We start from the raw sequence: 21,226 nt of genomic DNA on the forward strand, positions 1-21,226 counted from the left end.
TCTTATCCTCTTTGTGCATCACTGAAACGGGAACGAAGCCGGTGTGCTGGTGCTGAGGCAGAGTAAGTGAAACGAGGCCATCACAGCACATTGCACCAGCAGCCATGTTCCCGGCCACCTTCCTCACTGCTGTCATCATCCGTCATCAGCCAGGGGCTGTGGGGGAGAGAGCAGGCCGCTGAGGTTTATTCCTGGCTCACTCTTTCGAGACAGGTGCCATTAGACAAATTTCCAGCTCCATCCCTCAGTTTCCCCAACTGCCTCTGGGGGTACAACATCCACCCCGTAGATTGTTTCAGGGATTCCGACGGCAGGCCTCCTTGGCTAGTGCTTAAGGCAAAGGTAGCTGCCTTTATTTTCACATGGGGAGGACAGTGTCTCTGCACCTGTTAGTTAAGACGGACCTCCCGTGTTTAATTCGGAGAGCCTGCTCCTGAGCCTTGAAGCCAGATGGGTCCGGATGGTAATCCATTGATGTCTTGCTTCTCACAGTCCAAGATGAATGAGGTGACCCCCACCCTCCACTGGCCCTGCTCGGTGCCACCCTGCCCTTCCCTCGCAGCCCCGGAGGAGATACTAAATCTGTGGCCCAGCTGGTGTCTGAAGGGAGGAGGGAATCCACTTCCAGCTGCAGCCCCCGCCCCACCTCCCAGCGACATGCTCCCCTTGGTGAACCCGCTAAGGTCTCCATAATTCACCGCAGCCACCACGCTCAGACAGGTTGCTCGGAAAAGCGAGTTCTGAGCCACGGCTTTTGGCAGGTCTTAAAATATTTCCTTCTGTGCAACTGCAATCACATCTCCATCACGGGCACCTGGGAGCGTGGTGAGGCAGGAAGGGGAGCAGGATGGGGAGCAAATGCGGCCCTTGCTTTATAATTCAGCTTGTCACACACACAGCCACACAGCTGATCTGGCTGGGAGGCGAGCTCTGCAGCACATCCAGTGAAGCCCTTTTGTTATATCTGTTTTAGCTTTCCCAGGTAAGCAGAGTGGGGGGGCCACCACCGATCGCCTCAACCCACCCAGTGGCTGGAGCTTAGAAAATGCCTCGTGTCCGAGCTCCACTCGCCCAGTTAAGCCTGCCGCCACCACTTTTTTCTTAGAAAATGCTGGCGGGGGCCAGGGGAGCTTTGATGGCACAGACCAGCTCCGTCTGCACGCCTCTGACAAAGGCTGCGCGCGGTGGTTCGGGCAGCCCGCAGGAGCGCCGCATTAAATATTAAGGTCCAAGAAGGAAAGAGAAGTGTGATTTGTGCTGTTTTGTAGCTCATTCCCAGCCAAACCCTTGGTCTACGACGTGTGCAACACAGTTTTTGAATGAAAGGAGGGGGCAAGGAAAAGGGGAAGAAATAGAATGATCTGATGAACCAAAAGATCATTTTATGATAGTGTCAGAGAGGGGTTCAATGTTTAATCTGTAAACTGTGAATCTGGCAATGTGACTCCCCCATCTCTCTCTCTCTCTCTCTCTCTCTCTCACACATACACACACACACACCCATTAGGAATATATATATAACATCTGTAAAGCCTTGCTTCTTTATTGATCCCCAGTCTCAGTAACCTGACCACATTAACTTACACATACAGAGATTCATCGGACGCTACATGTCACTAAACACGTCACACAAATTCTTTCAGTCTTTGCAGATAGTTACTATTTTCATCCCTATTTCTACAGCTGAATAATCTGAAATGTGGACTTGTTTTGGTTCATTGTCTCTCAACTCTTACATAGAAGAGTTTTGAAATAATACTGGCTGGCTACGGTGGCCCCAATCCCTGAATCTACATACAAAGGACCTAGAGTGACTTGGAGGTTGATTTTGCTGTAGCAGGGGCCCCCCAACAACACCCCACAAATCAGGAGCAGAGCAAGGGTGAGTCTCACATTCTCCACTCCTGGCTGTGGCCTTCCTGCTGTGCCTCGGACCCTTAACCACCGTGAACACCTGAGATTAGGGCAAATTTCCACTTCCCTCTGGCTGGCAGTGAGATTTGGGGAGGCAGGTGAGGGCACACAGCACAAATGGATGGCGAGTTCTGCTGGGGAAGAGACATGCTTTGGAAGAGAGGACATTTCACCAGCTCTGAGTGTGACATCACATCAACGCAGCAACAATAGGTGAGGGAGTGGCATGGGGATGAGGGTATTTTGTGGCTTGCTGCAACTGGAAGTTCCTTGTGTGGAAATGGATTCTGCTATAACTTAACTGCAAGGGTTCAAGTGATGTCACCCGCTACTTTGTAGAAATTGTTTTCTCTTTGTCAGCTGATTTCTCAACCAGACCCTGTCCCCAGTGAAGGCACCAGGCCAGGCTTCCGTAGACCTACAGAGACGAGGCCTGCCCTGGTCTTAGTAGGGAAATCATCTCTTTCTTAGTTGCCTTAACAGTCTTTGATCAGCTCTTCTTGGGTTGCTTCCACACTCCTGGATCAATTGTTGGATCCAGGAGAATAGTATGGTCTGATCAATTTGCCATGTCCAAACGGCCATTTCCTTGGTTAAAAAGAGAGAGGTGTTAAGTTAGAGACTTTTGCAAAGGAATAAAGATATTCTGTAGCCTATTCTGTAGCAGAAGAGAGTGAAGAGGTCCTGGATGACACCAGAGGCTCATGACTGACCTACACCCAAGCTTGTCCATGTCCAGAAATGTCTCATTAAAATCCTAATGTCCCACCCAAGTGGATGATGAAGAATCAAGGCTTTGACCCACTCCGTGTGACATGGGTATTTGCTGGAAAAAGTCTGCAAATGTTTCTCCCAGAATTCACTCATCACAGGAAGATTTGATCATCTATCATTTGAAAATGGCTTCCTGACACCTGAAGTGGCGGAGGAAGGTGAGAATACAGCTTGATGTGGACTTGGCAAAAACCTGGGCAAGACAGAACATTGTTCTTGGCTAATCACGGCATCAGGTGAGGTGACTTTTATTGATGGTCTTCCTGAGCAGGATGGATGTCCACAGAAGTCTGAGAAGGAAAGAAGGCAGCAAAAATGACAGAGAGAAACCAAGGAGAAAATGTGACAAATGCTGAAGCAGGTAGGAAATTGTTTTAAGGAGTCAGCCATCCATGGAGAGTATTGAACTCCCTTTGCCCACATTATGTAGCATTGCTTACATAGCATTAGCTGTTGTTATATTTCATTAATCATAGTGATAATTATTTTAATATTATCAGATGAACAGGGAGTGCCTGTCTACACTGCAGACTCCAAGGTGGGATGGGCTCATCCTGAGATGATCCCAAGCTAAGTTTCCTTCCTACTGGCAGAGGGAACTCATCACTTCTCTCTTAGCCATAACACAGACCAAGTGCCTACTTGTGTCCTCTCTTTGCCCCACCACCTGCCACCCCCCCCCCTTTTTTTTTTTTTGCATCTGGGCATGTGAATGTGAAGAACATCTTTAGCTGACATCTAAATTCTCCTTTTATAACCTGCATGTTGGCATTTTATTTTAGATGACTTCTGCCAACTATCAGGGAAATAAAAGAATAAGTGAAAAACAAAACATAACACATCAGCAGGAAAGCTGGAAACTTCGGAAGGACTTGACAACTGAAAACATGAGTCCTTGATTCGTTTTTTTTTTTTTTTGGTCTTTTTAAAAAATAATTTTTATCGAAATAACAGCATTAACACGTTATTTAGGTTTCAGGTGTGCATCCTTGCAAACCAACGTCTGTATACACTGCATGAAGATCACCCCTAAGTCCAATCCCATCCTTCTCCAGTCGGGTTGCTCTGCGAACCCGACTTCTCCCCTTGATTATTGACAGAGCAAAACCACGCTTCTCTTTCATGGAGCCGATATGGTGCTAGGGAGACACTGAGTCCATTTAATCCAGGTTCTGTGTCTCTTACCTTGAGATCCTGGGAAAGTCACCTCTTAAATTTATTCATCGATAAAATTAGATTGAGCTAAGTCTGTAGAAAGCAATCTTTTTGAGTGTGACAGTTTTTTTAAGCCAAAATATTTTTTCAGGCACTCAGGTAATTAAAAAAATAGCCACTGAGAAAATTAATTGAACTTCTTAGTATTCAGCTGTTTGATTTATTTACACAGAAGGGGAAATACTTCCGAGTGGTTCCAAGCAAGCCTGCAGAGCCTCACCCTTTGGTGAAGAAACTGTGTCTGCTGCTCACGAGCTCTGTGACTTTGGAGCAACTGCACAGCCTCTCTGTCTAGATTCCTTCATCCAGAGAGTAGGCAAATAATTATCCCTCCCTCATAAGATGGTCGTCAAGACCCCATGAGTGTTTATTTGGAAAGCACTTAGAAACACTGCTGGAGAATAATAAATTGTAGATAAGCATTAAAGTATTAACTTACATTTCATTAATCATAGCAATAGTAATTATTTTAATATTATCAGAGATAATATTAAAAATTAAGATTAAAAATCTTGTCTGATTTTTCAGACAAAAATATATAGAGTTGGAAACTCTGGAGAGAACACAGGGTTCTGAAACACAAAGATAGAAACTAAAAGATGACATTATTTGTGAGTTTTGTTCCAATCGGAGCATTGTATGAAGAGAAAAGATGTTCCCTGGCCCAGCCTCCTGGTGTCGCACTTCACCTCAGATCACCAATGTGGGAAACAAATGGCTACCGGCAAATTATTATTTTTTAAATGGGTCTCACGTTCTTTGCGGAGGGATTTCATAAGTGTTCCAAATTTGCAACCACCAACCCCTCACCTCAAGCCTGCTCCAGTGGAACAAGTTCCAGGGCCTTGTAAGAAGGAAGCTCATCCTGTGGTGAACAGGGATGGGAGGAACTTGGCCTTTAGGGTATGCCTGTAAAACAGGGTTTCCTGGAAACTTCCTAGATGGAACGTGTTCAGAGAACAGCGGTATAGGAACACAAGGAAAGGGGAGCGTTGATCAGGATGGGAGGCCCCCACACGAAAGTGGAATGTGAGGACGGACACCAGAGGGACACCACACGCAGTGCAACCCTGCCACCTCAGCCGGGGGCTTGTTGGGAGGATGAAATGAGCCTAGAACTGTGCCTGGCACAAAGCAATCAGGCATTACTGGGCCCTGGTCAGGTGATCCTGTAAATTGTCCTACTGAGAATGTGATTGAGGCCACAGCTTTTCCTGGCTACAACCTCCTTGTCCTTTTTCTTACTGGAAATGTTCTCCTCTCTTGGAAATATCCCTTTACTTTCATCCCCCAGCTCAGCTGCTCCTCCTCTGTCCCACCCAGTGTGGGGGTTCTGGCCTGGCAACAGACAGGCCAGTTTTGCTCTCTATTATAAAGTCAGCCCGTGTATCTCCCTTACTGGAGTTCTTAAATCCACCGGAGTTCTGGAGAGCATAACTGGGAATTACACACTGTTTTACCCCAAACATCTGGTCTCCCCATAAAGTCGCTACCCAGTGCAAGCGGTCATTGCATATGTCAGCTAATGATGAGATCAAGTTTATCAGGGGCAAAGTGTTTTAATTACTTGAATCAAGTATGGAGGTAGGCAGAGGGCTCACTCCCAAAGTACTGTCTGGCTTTCCTGAGCGAGTTGGGGTTTTGTATGGTTATTTGTTGTTGGAGGACAGAGGCAAGGGATAGGTGGGAGTCTTGGTTGCGCATGTGCGGTGCAGCTTCACAACCAGCTTGTGCCTCTGCACGGGGCACATGTTCAGAAAATGGTGGCCAACCACCCTCTCACGTGGCCTTTTCTTATATAATGAACCCATAGTGAAGTTAGGTCCTTGAGGGTCTGTTCTGCCGTGTAGGTTGATTGAACTAGTCGGGGCTGGCATCAGGTATTACCCCCCAGCTAAATAGCTTTGAGGGTTTGTTCCGATGGTGCATGTTTGCTTTCTAAACCTTCTCCCTTCTAAGTGACAGTGACCCTTTGTCTCTCCAGATGGCATGTGGTTTGGCCTGATGGGCAGGCGGAGGCTTTGGGGAGAGACAAGTACGGGCTCATGGCCCACCCCCGTGGTACCAGCCATGATGGTCCCCTGTCTATAAGTTGCTCATCATTCACTCCCTTTGCTTTAATTTGGCCTTCTTCAGCACCTCATCTGGACCTCTGCAGATCATTACAGACCATTTCTATTTTTTCCCTTGTTTGCACTCCTTCCCATATGCCCTACATACTGCAAGATTAATCTTCCTGAAATGCAAATTCAATTATTACTCACCTCCCGGTCTCTCCCAGTAGACTGTCAATGCATTATATCTTTTCTTACGTCCAGGGCCCCAGAATAATGTCTCTTGCAAAATAAGTGCTCAAATTACCTAACTTCACTTTCTCCCTTTTATATGTTTATATCCTCAGTGCTTGGAAAAGAACAATTCCTGGGTCTACCAGGAGGGTAACAAAATATATGGACGCACATAGTTATAGAATAAAATAGTGAACAGGAGGGGAAACCAAAGAACTAGACCTGTTTGAATCAGCATGGGTAGAGGTCAAAAATAGAATCTTGGGTGAACAAAGTCAATTTATCTAAATTAACAGCACTTTATAAATCTATACTTTTATGGAGAGTCAAAAATAGGTACTATATGGGCCATATATAGAAAAAATTCATTATTATCTCAGGAGGAGATGTAGAAAATGTGGTAAGGAAGGCAGAATGTGGAGCTCAGCTTTATGGAGTATGCTGTATTGGCGGGGAGAGACAATGAGAATAAATGCAAGTATTTGATATTCATCCATATCCTGGGCCACCTCGATGGGAGAAAACAAAGTGATCAATCAGTTTGGGGCTAAAAACTCTACTTAGTAAGAAAGACTTTCCCCTTTCTCTACCTCTCCTGGAAACCCATCGTGGCCACACACATATTTTTAAGTAAAAGTAAGCAAAATGAATTAAATATTTTGAACACTGGATTTAGTTCATGCGAAGGACTGACATTAATCTGATAGTGCCTCCTTATTTTCCTGGTGTTGAAATTATGATACGAAGTAGTTGCTGTAAAAGATGTACTTAATTAGTGAAATTAAAGGAATTATTAACAAATTGCCCCGTCCTAGAAATATTTCCTGACCCTGCAGAATAGAACTGATCTCAATAGACCCTCGTTGTGTTTGGCAACTTTTAGACTGTGGATCACCCCTGATTTTACGAAATCCAGGTGTCTCCTCCATCTCAATGGAGTATAAGCTCCGTGAGCACAGGAATGGGGCTCAGCTTTTCCATCACTGAATCCACAGACCCCAGCGCCAAGCCTGGTGTAGGGACTGAGCTGCTCTTCGCAGGGATGACAATATAGGGGTGACCTGGTGACAAGGCAAACTCCTGGCTCTTCCTGCCCGTCCTTCCCCCTTGTGGCACCAACGGAACAAAATCTCACGTGCACTTACTTGATCTCGGCCATTTCTCCCGAGGGTCTTGTGCGCTGTGATCTTATCAATCTTACTTTATTCACGAAAAAATGGGGGCTTAAGTGGATTTAGGCATTTAGTCATCCAACTACTGAATATCATAATGTCATGCAAGAAGGAACATTTTAACCCTGGGAAAGCAAAGAGACACTTACGGACACACCAGGGCTGGCCTGGGAGCACAGCTGGGGTTGGCTGCTCTGGCCACACTGTTTTCTGTTGCAATAGGTGGGGACATTAGCATCTGCTTCCAGGGCAGCTCCTTGTCCCCCTCTAGTCTGTTGATTTATGTGGACGTGGGAAGGTCAGCGTCTTTCCTGGGAACTGGCACTCGCTCGGGGCTCCTTACAGCTGGCACCGTTGTCCTCAATCAATGGGAAATCATCACAGCATCGCTAGGGAAATGCAACTGTGTGAGTTACACAGATCTACGCTGACACAGAGAAAGCGGGGGCTGCAGGCAGATCCGAGCGCCGGCAGCCGCTTCACAGATGGCCCCCTGTGCATCTGTCTTGGAAAACGGGGAGCTTTCATCGTGGTGTGCCATGGACACATGAAGCCGAACAGCAGCCTGGGCAGCGCGCCGGGAGCCCCCGTCCCAGGACCGGCAGAATCGGGTCCTGACTCTCGATGGCAAGCTCTGCCCTGTGCTCCATGTGGCCGTCACTGCCCGTGCCAGAGGTTCTGCCTCCCTGGCAAGGGGTCTTCTCACCCTGGACCCTGCAGAATACTTGTTTGACTCTGTGTTCCATTTGCTAAGGGAGCCGCCCCTGGACCCTCTGGTGTTTCCCCAGGGGATGCCCTTCCAACAGGCTTTTAGGTGGCAAGGACGCAGCATTCAATGACATGAATTCTCAGAGTGACAGTGCCCTCCTCTTGCGTGCCCATGCATTTCTCCAGACCTCAAGGAGGAAAGCTCAGCAATAAAGAGAGTCTTTGACACCTCGAGACCATGTTCTAGTCTCCCCTTCAGCGAGGAGGTAGCAACTCGCAGACCAGCAGGGATTCAACAGCCTTTTCTTTCATTTTTTGCATGGAAGAACTGGGGTGCAGGCCAGAGATGCAGGGGTGAGAGGATTCCCCAGAGACAGAGTGGGGAGCAGAACAGGCAGAGCTACTGAAATCCACTGCTGAGGGGAGCAGCGGGAGACAGGACAGGTCTGCCGCGCCATGTGGGTCAGCTCCCTGGCTGGGATGGGATCAAACTCAGGCTACAGCAGCGATAGCGCTGAGGCTTAACCCCTAGGCCACCAGGGAGGCCCAACATAGCCTTTTCTTTCCATCTTATTTATCTTTATTTTTATTCTTATTTATGGCAAATGGTACTTATATCTGTTGGTGATGCTAGAAGGGATCTTTAAAAGTGCATTCGTTTATATTTAACAAGAGCTTCAGCTTGAAGAACATGGACCAGAACTACAGCACAGGTTTTCTGCAGCTACGGTGAAGGTGGCGCAAAAGCAACTGCGATCTGGGAAATCGGCTCAGCCCTGCTCTGCCATGGCCCCCTGGACGCTCTGCGTGTGGTCTCCAGCAGCAAGGCCAGGGCCTCAGGGCTTGTATCCTCTTCCAGGAGATGAAGGTACGGCCGGCACTCTTAACTATATTCCTGAGAGCTTCTCTCCCCGGGAGCTTCACTCCCTTTCACTATTTCCTTTTCATGATGTGCTCCCAATGTGCTCCCCAGTTTTTCCCCTCCAGGTTTTCACCTCCTCTGTGCAGAAGCTAATGTGTCATTCGTGCACCCCATTCCTTCTAGTCATTTCTCTAGTTCAGATGCCCCCCTGGTCTGCTGAGGCTCTTTAGGTTGTGTTACTTGTCACCGCGAGCTCCACGGGTCTCCCACCCAATCAGACTCTATGCAAGTTCCCAGATGCCTGCCTTGTCCTTTCATATGTATCCAAGAGCTTCTTGGCCATTCTGCTCAACACAGCAGCACATGCCTGAGCTTCAGGGTCAGAGGAGAAAGGTTGAGAGCTGACTCTGGCCCTTGCCAGCTCTAGATCTTGGGTCATGAAACTTGCCCATGAAATTTGACTGCTGGCTGGTGGTTTCCAAGCCCGGAGTGGCCCCACCTACTGTTTCCACAGATGGACACGGATGTATTTGTCCTTGGGTCGTGCAGAGCCACTCAGGGACCTCTGTTTCAAAAACCCATCAACATTCTTGTTACATAGCAGGAAGGCAGAGGGTAGGAGCTGTTGTGTCTCACAGAGACCCAGCAATACACTAAGATCAAAAATAACATTTGTATTCAAGATTAGCAATAAACACCACAACACTATCATTGCGCTTATCCACAGAAATGAGTGGAGGTCACTCCACACAAGATGCGGTGGCTTTGCACCTGTCAAGACCTTTCCTGGCCCAGCTGGCTTGGGCAAAGATGAGGAGACCTTTGGAGATACTAAGACAGTGTGGGGAAGGGCCGAGCAGGGACTGGAAAGGCGTTTCTAGGATATCTCCATCGACCTGTTTCCTTTTGCTTGGTTACAGGTCCTACTTACCACCATAGTTTCTGAGTCCCAGTTGACTCCCCACTGGAAATAGCAAGGGTTGATCATCTTAGTGGCTTCTGTCGGGTGAGGGTTTGCTCCTGATACACCAGCTCTGGGGTGTATACACAGCACACGGCCATCAGTGTGAAGCCAAAGGCCAGCCCTGAGGGTGGCAGGAGGTCTCTGGGAAGGAGGCACCGTGGGCTGACCGGACACCACACCGTCCCCTACAGGGACACGCAGAGAGTGCAGCCTGGGCGGCGCGGAGCCTCCCTGTTTATAGGATCTCATGAAGAGAGGTGGGGATTTGCTCATGGGAAGAGGTTTGACTAAGGCTGATTATCTTAAATCTTCTCAGTCCTGACCCTGTGTCAGGGATTTTATTTGTTTTCTGAGATGGTGATTTTTATATTCTAACTGTAGCCAGTCATATCTGCCCACAACTTCCCCTGCACTAAAATCCTCTCTTCACACAATCCTGAAATATATTATTTTACCAATCCAAATATGTCAGAGATTTTATTGCATTTGCATTTCAAACCTGATAAAATCATTTTCCGGGTGACATTTTTCCTTGAAGGCAACTTCAAATTGAATATTTTTTCCTTGTTATCTCTCTCTCCCTTTGCAGTCCAACTTCACTTTCAGATTGCAAATCACTCAATATCAAGAGAGAGGCGATGATCCACCGAGGCCATCTCTTCCTCCCTGGTGTGTGTGGGGATTCAGCTCTGCATTTCCAACTCAGGTCTATGCTTACAGAAAAGCTCCTGCAAGCACCTTAAAACATCTTTATTGCCCATATCTCACAGGTTGATCGTTGCTTTCTGCCACATGCGGCCAGCGAACACCTCTGCTCACGGCCCAAGGCAGGTGAGGTTAAGAGGTAGGTGAATTTCAGCCCCACTCTTTATACCCTCATCCTTAATTTCCTTTAAGCACTTGTAGGGAACCAGCTTGGAGTCAGATGGTTCTGGATGTTAAACCCTTTCTGTGTGTGGCAGTGACGGAGACTTACTCTCACCATTTGCAAACGGGAAGGGTAAAACCTACAACAGATGGTGCTTGGGAAGAGCCCGTGAAGGGACACCTTTTCCCATGCCACGTGTGAATGTCAGCACCTGTGGGCTTTTTGATCTGTTTCTCATCATCCTTCACCCAACTTGTCCCTGAGTTGTTTTCTTTTGGGGTACATCATTACATTTCTAATGTATTTTGAGATGTTTGCTATAGAACCAAATCCAAACAATTCAGGAAACTGGCACTGAAAACCTCGTCGTCCTGGAAGGGGGCAAGTGACATTTGGCACCAGGATAGCAGGAGGGAGCTCAGAGCTCCTGATATTGAGGGATCTGGTGCCTAACTCAGCTTCTCAGAGCTGTGGTTTCTACCTCTGTGAGAGTGGGCGGATCATCTGTAACTTGTAGAGTTTGTGTAAGGATACAACTCCACGTGCTGCTCAGAATAGCTTCCAGCCTTCAAGACATGGCTCTTGGCATTGTTAATAAGGCGTGAAATATATTATAAAGCTTCTGTGTGCCAGGCACAATGCCAGGGCTCGATGTACTTTGTCAGATGGAATCTTTACACAATCCTAGGTAACATGCGTCCTTTCCAGTTTGATGCATAAAGAAACTGAGGTACTCGGCAGCCAAACTCACACCCCCGTAGCGAAAGAGACAGGTCTCTCTCCCTTTCTTGTCGTTGTCACTGAATCACCCTGCCAGAGATACAGGTCTTTTAAACCCTAAAATTAAAAGGGAAAACAAACAGAAATTATTATGAAAGAAGAGAAAGAAATTTAATGCTCAGAGAAACATTTTCTTGGCACATCCTCAAAATACTAATTGAAAACTTGTTTAAACACCCAGGACTGTCATCCAGATGGTAAAACATATAATTAAAATAATTACCCCAAATCTGGCAATCTAGAATTATCATTTATTATTATTAATATAGCACCTATTCAGAACAGAATTAACTTTTTGTACTTGAAATTCCTTCTCTAATGTTGAACACAGTCCCATTGGCATGAGGATGATGTGTTTTTGGGATAAAATCATTAATATAGCTTTTGTGAACATTCACACCCATCCATAAAAAAGGACTTCCTCAGTCCCCGGTGATTTAGCCAGCAGTCCCTGCCATGATGGCCGCTCTCCTCAGGGCAGTGGTGGACATGCCTATGTCGCTACTGAATGTTAAGGAGGAATTTGGTGTGATCAGAGAAAGATTTTCAAATTATGAAGATCATAACCACATCATGAAATGGAAACCTTAACATGAACTTAAATCTTAAAATTTAGCATCATACACCTATTTTCTCTGACCTTGGTATTTTCAATTTAACCAGGATATAAAGTTATTCACATAAACTCTAACCAAGTAAATCAGTCATAACTACTTTTTCCTAGGGTGAAAGGCAGAGCTGCTAGAAGTTTGTCTCTTTTGAGGAAAAGATGACTTTTCTAGGGCTTTCCTAGTGGTGTAGGGGTTCGTCTCAGTGCTATCACTACTACAGCCTGAATTCAATCCCCAGCCAGGGAGCTGACCCACATGGCACAGCGACCTCTCCTGTCTCCCTGCTGCTGCCTTCAGTGGTATATTTCAGTAGATTTGCCTGTTCTGCTCCCCACTCTGTCCCTGGTGAGTCCTTTCACCCTCCCGTACCTCTGACCTATACCACAGTTCTTCTAAAGACTTTTCTAGAGTCTACACAAATATATTTATTAGACTTGGGTAAGTCCACATTGCAAATGTGTGTCAAGCAGCTGCTTTTTGTCAGACATGAAGCCACATATTTTACACACATCGTTTGACCCAAGGCTATCCCTGTGCGAGGCAGGGCTGGTCCCAATTCTGAGATGAACAGCCAGGTTGCCCAGGTGTGAGACCTGGCTCTAATACTGGACCTGTCACTTAACCTTTTAGTGCTTTAGCTGTGCAATCTATAAAACAGAAATCAAAAGGATCTCCTTGTGGTGGCTGATTTTAGTGTCTACTTGCTGGGCCATGGTGCCCAGGTATGTGGTCAAACATATTCTGGATGTGTCTGTGAGTGTGGTTTTGGTTGAGATTAAAATGTCAATGGGTAGACTAGGAGAAAAGTACATTATGCTCTCCATAACATGGGTGGGTCTTGTCTAATCAGTCAAAGGCCTGAATGGAATAAATACCAATCTCCCCACCAGAGGGAATTCTGCAGCACATGAGGTGACCTCATACCTGGACTGTAGCATCGGCTCTTTCCTGGGTCTCTGGCCTGCTGCCCCCTAAAGATTTTAGTGCCAGATTCCATAATGAAAGGACCCAGTTTTTCAAAGCAAACCTCTGTCTCTGTCTCTCTCTTTCTCTCTCTCTGTATAGGAGAGCCCTGATTAATAATATACTCCTGATAAAGTCATTTTAATTGAGCAAATAAGCTTTTAAAAACACATAAAGAGCTGGTTTGGCAGAGTGAGACTTTAATAAGCATAGTTTCTTTATTATCAGCCCTAGTGTGGAAATGAGTTTGATAAAGGAAGAGTTGATTGACCTGCTGTAGAGTCCAGCCACATATTCAGAATGGCCAGCACCAATCAAGCAGCATTTTTTCTTACCTGAAGCTAAGCTGAGTCCCACATCTGTGTGAGGACTCGATATAGGTGACCAGGTCTCGAGGGACAGTTCCACTTTAGGGACTGTCCTGACGTTTCCACATCATGACCACATGCCATGTCTTCTTGTCATTTATTTATTTTGTCAGACAGAAAAGCAACCTTGGAAATGGTCTCATATAATAAAAGCAAGAGAATAAAACCAACTCAAAAAAACTTTTATTAATAAATAATAAGGATGAGGTGAAGAATAAGAATACAAACAATAAGGTTAAATAGGAAAACAAAATCAAAGGCAGAAAATAAACTGGAAAATAAACTAAAAGTCATTCAGCAATGTGGTAAAAGTCTAATGTCCTTAATATATAGATAGCTTCCCCCAATCAATCAAAGTATATAGAAAAGATATAGGAATAGAAGAAATGTTGATAAATCCAAAAAAAGACAGCTATTCAAGAAAATTACTAAAAAAAATTAACTTTACCAGTAATCCAAAATAAGAAATGTTAATTATAAAGCAGCAGAGATATGCTTTCCTTATTCAACTCATTTACTTAAGTTGCTGAACAACCACATTTATTTCAAAGGTAATACTCTGACATGGTGAGAAGTTTGCTGTAAAATAGACACCCATGCGCTCCCATATTGTTTGGTGCTCCATTGGTACAGAATCTTTGGATGACAGTTTTTCAAAGAAGGATGGAAAACCTAAACGTTTTTTATCCTTTGACCCAAAAACTCAACTGTCCTATAGCAATAATAGTGTATTTCCTGACTGTCTGCATTGAGGTGATCTCCATCACATGTGCATAACCCACCTATCATTTTCTCTGCAGCCATATCTTTCATCACTACAATTAAATCCTCAGTAATCAATTATGTTATGATAGTTATCACTGTCTACCATCTGTCTTCCAGTAGACTGCAAGCTTCCTGAGGGTGGGGGCTGTTTCTGTTGTCCCCATTGTGTGCTCAATAATAAACACACAGCCTGGCATCCGACGCTTGGTTACATTTATTGAAGGGATGAGTGAATGGACATAAGAGGAGTTTAATGTGCAAGAGCGTCAATCAGCCTTGTTCATTAGAACAGAACTTTGGGAAGTGCCTAGATGCCCCACTTTCTGTGACGAATGCTGCTGGTCACCAGCTTGGTGGTGCACATGTGATATCATGTAATCATGCTTATTGCACACTTACCTATTGTGCTTGTTTTATAATGTCGGGTAAAACAAAACTAGAAGTCAAAATTATCCACAATAGATGATTGCAATACTCAGAAGATTAACAATAGGGAAAGACATTGAACTGTTAATAGAACTTGTGCTCCATGAAAGTAATTTTTTCCAATTTTTATCTTTTGATGTTTTGTATGATGATGACACTAATTTTGTAATGAAGTGAACATTGATGCATTAAAAAATAATGTTCATCTTGCAGATGCAGAAGTGAAAAAAAATAATGGTTACCTGATTCGAGACAGCATATATAGTAATGGCAGAAACTATAAATCATAAGCTTTTGAGTTTTCATATTCTTTTTAAGATGTCTTGTAGCTTAGTAAGCTGCATCATTTTGTGGTTTTCATTGGCTGCTTTACCAGTGTATTCATTTTCCCTCTGCTGGAAACACTGACTGCTGAGGGATGGGGGCTATTTGCCTCTTAGTTCTGATTGGATAGGAGAGTGTTATGATGCCATCTCCTGTGATCAGAATTGACTTACTGGGGAAGGCAAATGAGCTGAGGGACATAGTAGCAGAGACACAGGGAGAAAGAGATTTCAGGCATGAGAACCCTTTAGCAGAAAGGCATATGAAGATGAGGATTCCTGGCTGGGTCAATTTTGCTTAAAAACAAGGGGAAGAGATAAGAAATAAACATGCAAATTCTGAAGAAGTCATCTCATAAAATATGGGCAGGATCTTTTTGAGGAAAGTTTGAACTGTATGGCAAGACCTTAAAGAGACTTCCAGAATTGGATAGACCACCCTTCTTCCACAGAGACTTAATAATGCCAACAAATGCCAATTGTCCCCCAAATTGGTCAAAAGGTCCAATTCAATAGCCAGGAGAGTCCCTGTAGTATCTTTTGGGAAATTTAACATATAATACTAAAAATTTATATGGATGAGGAACCAAAAATAGCAAGACATTCCCAAAGAAAAGAGATAGGTGGGGTAGCAACCAAACCCTATTAGAGCTAATATGAAAGTATAATGTTTAAGACCATGTGGATGTGTCTAGGGATACACAGAATAAAGACAACAGGTGTCCTAGACACAGAGCAACATAGATATGAGAGCTTCATCCGGACGGAGAAGAACAATTATGGATCAGTGAGAAAAGGCGAACCTGTTTGATAAGCTGCTCCAGTACAGCAAATTATACCCTTGAGGAAGAGGGGAGAGGGTGAGGAGGAGAGAGAGGGTGTTGGGAGGGGGGAGGGGTAGAGAAAAGTTGGGAGAGGGTGAATCTTCACCTTTCATTTTTTTTTTGGGGGGGGAGAATTAAATATATAAATCTGAAAGACTAAAATTTAAAATTTTAGGTGTGAAAAATAAAGACAAGTGCATGTGTAAGATCTAAGTAGAATTTCTTCTCTATCCTCTTAATGTCAGCAAGGCTCCAGATAGATTCTTCTTCTTCTTTTTTTTTCTTTATTATTATATTTTAATTATATATATATATTTTATTTTTTTATATAAATTTTATTGTTATATTCCCCATACAATTGCAGCCCCCCCATTCTGACCCCAATCCCTCCCCTCCCGCCCCCGCCCCCCTAAAAGTGTCTCTGGTTCATAGTTTTTTGTTGATTTTGATTTTCACTTTCTTATAGTTATTCATTTTCCTGGTCCCTTATTTAAGTTTTCTAGATTCCTGCTATGAGTGAGACCATCCGGTATTTTTCTTTTTCTTTTTGGCTTATTTCGCTGAGCAGGATCCCTTCCAGCGCCATCCATGTTGCTGCAAATTGCATGTGTTTATCTTTTTTGAATGCTGAGTAATATTCCATGGTAATTTTATATATTTTTTACATCATTTGTTATTTTTGCACAATGTATGCATTTTCATCTTGGTTATAGTTCCCATACAATTCCCACCGCCCCACCTGTAGTGTGTCTCTGGGTTATAGTTGCTTGATTTTGATTTTTACTTTATTATAATTAGTCTTTTTCCTGGTTCCTTATTTAGGTTTTCTAAATTCCTGCTATGAGTGAGACCATCGGTATTTTTCTTTTTCTTTCTGCCTTATTTCGCTGAGCATGATCCCTTCCAGCTCCATCGATGTTGCGGCAAATTGCATGAGTTTGTCTTTTTTGATTGCTGTATAATATTCCGTTGTGTATATGGACCACATCTTCTTGATCCAGTCATCTATTTTTGGGCATTTGGGTTGTTTCCATAGCTTAGCTATTGTAAATAGTGCTGCTATAAACATAGGGGTGCAGGTGCCCTTTTGAATTAATGTTTCTGTGTCCTTTGGGAAAACTGGGTCACTACATGTAAAAGAATGAAGCTTGAGTACTACCACACACCATGCACAAAAAACAACTCAAAATGGATTAAAGAACTAGACATAAGACCTGAAACCATAAAATATATAGAAGGAAATATAGGCGAAACACTACATGACATACACCTCAAAAACATCTTTAAAGACCCATCACCCAAAGCGGTGATAGTGAAAGCAAAGATAAACAGCTGGGACTACATCAAATTAAAGAGCTTCTGCACAGCAAAAGAGACAATAACAAAAACAAAGAGAAACCCCACCGACTGGGAGAACATTTTTGCACACAACACTAATGATAAAGGACTGATCACAAAAATCTGCAAAGAGCTGATGAGACTCAACAACAACAAAGAAAATAACCCAGTCAAAAAATGGGCAGAAGAGCTAAAAAGGAACTTCTCCAAAGACGAAATGCAAATGGCCAACAGGCATATGAAAAAATGTTCAGCATCACTTGTAATCAGGGAAATGCAAATCAAAACTACCATGAGATACCATCTTACACCAGTGAGAATGGCACATATCAAAAAAACTAGCAACAACAAATGTTGGTGAGGATGTGGAGAGAAAGGAACTCTCCTGCACTGCTGGTGGGAGTGCAAACTGATCCAGCCACTATGGAGAGCTGTGTGGAGATTCCTCAACCTGCCAAAGATGGAGATTCCATAGGATCCAGCAATTCCACTCCTAGGTATTTACCCTAAGTAGAATTTCTTAAGACAAAAGCAATAGCACCAAGGGAAAGATTTGTAAATTTGTGCCCAAATATAGAGTTTTTGTTCATTAGAACACAAAGTTGATACAAAAACCAAAAGGAAACCACAAACCAGGAGATTATCAGCAACACATAAAGCCAACAAAGTGCTAGTAATAGTATACATTAAACATTCCCCCAAACTCACTATGAAATACCAAACAATCTATAATAAAATGCACAAAATCTTTGAACTGGTATTCCCAGAAGAGAAAGGGCAAATGGCCAGTAAAATAGAAAAAGATGTTCATCTTCTTGGTAATTAGAAAAAAGCACATTGAACCCTATAAAATATCTATATAGATCAGCTTGACAAAATTTCAAAGTTCTAAAATATATTTATGGGGAATGGGCACTCACATAAGCTGATGCCCACCCACATGGGCATCAGAAATATTTGGAGCCACTTTAGAATCCAATAGTTGTTATTTCAATATTCTTCTAAAAATTTCTGTCCCAAGCATCCTCTCCAGCATTCTTTGCACCATCGTTTCCAGAGGGCATTAAAAAAAAAAAAAATCTGGAGACATCCAACAAATTCAACAAGAGGTGAACAGGTTAAATAAATTGTGGTGTATTCATACAGTGGAAGACTGTGAGGAAATGAAGGAAATAGACCCTAGCCATATGCGTCATAGATAGATCTGACAGCCTATGTTGAGCAAAAAGTGAAGCAAAAACATCCCAAGAAGGGGGCCTCCCTGGTAGCACAAGGGGTTAAGATGCAGCCTGTGAAGCTATCCTCAGCCTCTGCAGCATGAGTTCAATACCCCACCAGGGAGCAACCCACATGGCTCAGTAGACCTCTCCTGACTCACCCGCTGGTCCCCTCAGCAGTGTACCTTAGTCGACCTGCTGTTCTGCTCCCCACTCTGTCTCTGGCAAATCCTTTCATCCCCCGCACCTCTGGCCTGTACTCCAGCTCTTGTATGCATAAATAAATCAATCTTTAAAAAAATAATAAAAAAAACATTCAAAGAAGATGTGCAGTATGACTTCATTAATACAAGGCTTCCAGTGTGGAAAACTAAATGAGACCTTGAATAAGGACATCAAGGAGGAAAGAGACATTCAAAGTGTGTGCACACGAAGAGCCCCTCAGTCTTGGAGCTATTCTTTCCTTCTGTTGATGGGTCAGTGCACTGTTTTACATTCCATCACTGCCCGATGATTTATAAATCCATGTATACTCTTGTCTATTCATGAAATGTTACGTTGCTTTTGAAGACGGAAGGACTAGTCAGAAAACTCGGTGGCCCTTTCATAGTATTTGTTTTCCAATCAGTTACATTCTTGGCAAATATTAGAACTCTGAAACCACGTCAGTTTTCCCTATTCTTCCTCCCTGAGACAGTAGCTGCTTCCTGAATGGAGAATCCACCCACGTATCTTGTCACTTAGGTATCTTATTGAGATTTAAATCTGCTTTAATCAGGACATGCTGTATGTGAATTGAAATCCTTTGAAAGTCATGCGGGTTGTCAAGATGGGGCTGCGAATAGTCCCTATGAACACTGTATCATTCAAAATGATCTGCAACTATCACTTCCTCCACTGTCCTCTCCCACTCACCTGATTAAAGCCAAGTGCTTGAATAACTTGCAGCCATGATGCCTGCTTTCTTATAGAAATGGACACCTCTTCTAAGGTGTCCTGGTTCATAGGAAAATTGCTCTGATATCCTCATGAGTCCCTTTAAATGTTGGGTGAGTTATTTGGCTGTGCCAGCGGGTGGATTGCTGGTGCGCTTGGCTTGTTCTAACAGAGAAGACGTTCTCAGGCTCGAGCGGGGGTGGGTGTGTTGTATTTTATCAGCCACAGAACATCTCCCTCTTGGCTACTTGGGTTCATCTTTCTGAACATTGCCTGGAGGACGGTTGGATGGTTCTGAAATGTTATGGAGCCACCAAGATAAAATATTACTACTTCCTACATAAATTGAAGACTAGAAATAAACCTTAGATCCGGCTGAAAAGTACAATTCAGCAAGTCTTTGTCTTTGGGGGGATTTAGACTATTCACATAAGAGGGTTTTGTGGTGTGTAGAGTATTATGAAGATAAACACCAGGATTAGGCTGCCTCACTGTTTGAGGGAGCTTTGCTGGTTGAAGCTACCCACATGGCTCCCTGCTCAGGTTCCTCGGTAGACACATCAGCATCACTGAGGGAATTAAAAAAAAAAAAAAATGATGCCCAGACCTCTTCCCAGATCAGCTGTATTGGATTCCTGAGAGTGACGTTTAGGTGTCTGTGAGTTTCCAATTTTCTCTAGGTGATTGAAATTGTCAGTCACAGTTGAAATCAGCCTTTTATGTCAAACTGGATCAGAATATGAATCTCAGCTTTAGCAATTAGCTGCTTGATTTTATGATTGGACTTTTTGAAACGGCTAGTTCTTTATCTGGAAAGAGTGACTAGTAATGGCATCAGTCTCATCAGCTTCTTGCCAAGATTAAACGGGATAATTCCTGTGATTCACTTAGGACCATGCTTGGGACATAAAAACTGTTCAATAAATGATGGCTAGCATGAGCATACTTATATTTTTTAATGATATTTGCTCCAGAGGGACAGAGAATAGAGAGTCTCTGGAATCAGCTAGAGCCCAACCCCTGGTCCCTCAGGATGCAAGCAAACTGCTCTCCTGACTCAGTTCTGCTATGCTGGGGCCTCTCATAAGTAGCGAAGGGTAAGACACAGTCTTCAGATTCATATTTGAGTTCCAGCAGTTCTATGTTCTTTCCACATCAACACGTTTCCTGAGGAGACTCTGAAACCAGAAGGCTTGGACTAAACCAAAAAGGTTGGTTTTTTAAAAAATAAAAAGTTCAATGGTCCCTGGCTTCCTGCCAATCCAGACAGAACTCCTGGAAATATTTTATTTCTGAAAATAAAAATCAATTTAGTGGACCTGGAGATAATGTAGTATTCACGGACATGCCATTTTTCTTCCAATGTAATTCCCCCTGGTGCTGCTAAAGGGTTCAGTTGTCAGCGGCAAGATAGAAGGAGCGTTAGTTTTTTTCTGAGATAAATTATGAACCAGCTCTCATTCCATCAACCCCAGTGATATGTCACCAGCCATCAAGGTCAGGCTCAGCTCAGCTCACCCCCAGGGTGACAGACTGGTGAGCAGCACTGCGTTCTCACTGAAGAGTTTCAAGTTCTGCTTGTGCGCCCGTCTTCAGAACGCTGGCAGGTGGTAAGTTACTTTATCTCTCGGCCCTTCGATTTTCCCATCTGCAAAATGGGAAGCATGTTACCCATCTCACGCGGTCATGGTGGAGTGTTTTTCATGGTGTCTGGTATGTAAAAGGACTCAGTGCATTGTGGCTGCTAGGCTAGTGTTGGAGATTTGAGATTCAAATTGCATGTGTGGTCTATACCCGGGAAATTAATATGCACTGCAGTCCCCCTTGGCACGTGAAGAAACATTCTAGAAATGGCAGATCAACCTTAAACCAGGATTAAGGTGTATAAAATGCCCATGTTTACCTGTTTA

Source organism: Talpa europaea (genome assembly GCF_964194135.1).
Source record: "Talpa europaea genome assembly, chromosome: 12".
In the NCBI taxonomy this organism is placed as follows: Eukaryota; Metazoa; Chordata; class Mammalia; order Eulipotyphla; family Talpidae; genus Talpa; species Talpa europaea.